The sequence below is a fragment of the Phalaenopsis equestris genome, unplaced genomic scaffold, assembly GCF_001263595.1.
Source record: "Phalaenopsis equestris unplaced genomic scaffold, ASM126359v1 Scaffold200201, whole genome shotgun sequence".
Taxonomy (NCBI): Eukaryota; Viridiplantae; Streptophyta; class Magnoliopsida; order Asparagales; family Orchidaceae; genus Phalaenopsis; species Phalaenopsis equestris.
The window spans coordinates 26,808-28,719 of record NW_018220038.1 but is presented as its reverse complement, the minus strand read 5'-3'; positions in this window follow the sequence as shown (position 1 = coordinate 28,719).

The following is a 1,912-nucleotide window of genomic DNA, read 5'->3' as shown; positions in this document are numbered from 1 at the left end:
TTTTTGTGTGGAAAATAGATAGTTCTTATGCATGTAAGAATTATTTAATCTTGGATAATAATTGATAGTGATGAACATATTATTCATGAGTGACCCGGTATGTATTTCTTAAATTTCAACTGTATCTAAATTTTTTCTTCCTTGGCATGAATTAGGCTTATAATCGGAGTAATTTCATTAACATTTTCTTGAATGGAATGCTTAGCTTTGTTGATATAGCTGTATTGATATTGTACCTTTCTTATGTTACATTAATTTTTCTTTAAACTATCATGTAGAAATATGGGATGCTCTATAATTCCACATGCTCATAAGATGATATATAAGATCCGTGTGCAAAATGTGGAATATCTAAACCATATTTCTTATGTACTAAAAATTTTTCAGAAAATTAAGAAATAAGGGAAACTAGTTGAAGCCATAACGGTTGCAAGGATTCTGAATGATTGGAAATCATTTTGGCACTATTATTGGCGGATAATGTAGACATTTTGAAATGTTGTCAGAACATGGGAATCACAATTTCGAGTCATAAAATAAGCAGGAGACAAGTCAAACTGGATGAAGCCATAAAGATTGAAGGAATTTAAATGATTGAAAAACATTTTCGTGCTAGTATTTGAGGATAATGTAGATGTTTTAGAATTCAGCAATAGTATGGGAATCAACTTTTAGGAGTTATAGAATGAGGTTATAAAAGAGGGCAATGAAACATAGGCTTAAAGAAGTTTAATTGTCCTGAAAGAATTAATTTAGTTTTATGCCAAGATGATCCATTATAAGGGTGAATTTATGTCAAGTAAATTAATGAAAAAAAACTACAAGAAACTATTTTCATGTAGTGTTTGTTATCTTTGAGAAGACAAATGAAAGAAAACTATGATAAGATTACTAAAGATATTTATGACAGGCCACTGACTAGTTTTAAAAGTATTTGTGGAGTGATTAAAAACTTGCAATCTATTAGGATTATATTAAGGATCAACATTAAATTTTCATTTTTTTATATTAGTTATATAAATGCTTACAAAAGATATTCAAAATGAGGTACCTTAGTGTATGATGTTAGCAATCAATATTATTGTCTTAACAGGTATTTTTTCTATTGAATTAATTGGAAGGTTGGAACGTTAGAGGGAATATTCAGAAGAGTTGGGCATAAAACTACTTGAGCAAAGATTTGGTCAATGATATGCAATTTAGTAGGTTTAAAATTGAGAATTAAAAGTTCATATTATTTTAAGATCAAGTGATCGCTAGATGTGATAGATTTGAAAATAACCCGAGAAATGATAATATTTGAGGGATGAACGAATAACTTCTATTGATGATAATGAAAAGTAGACTTGTGTGGTTTAGACGTCTACAATAAATGGTAGAGAAGGCATCAGTAAAAATATTAAATAAAATTAATATTAATGTATTAGGAATTGAAAGGAGTATATTAAAGATGGCATGGATAGAAATTGTAGAGATCTAACACTTCATTCAACATTGCATTGAATGAATGGAGAATAAAGATTCATAAAGTTAATATGAAGTAGTTTAGAGAAGGCTAATAATGATGATGGTGATGGTGTGATGGCTCTAATATATAGAAGAATCATGTTATATATGAGAATATAAGTTCCTAGAGGTAGGGTTGATAGTTAAAATTGAGAAGTGCCTATCGAGTACAATAAAGCAGGAGATAATATCATGGAGAGTAAAAGGTAATCTTAATTTTGTGAGTTATGATTTTATTAATTGTGTTATATGCATCTTATTGTTGGAGAATAATGAAGTTACCGATTGCCTATTGAGTTTGAATGAAACGGGAATATGATGTCATACAAAATTAGGATGACTTAATTGAGAAATGATTATATTAGAGTGATTTCGAGTGTAGTTTCTATTGATCATATGATAGAGT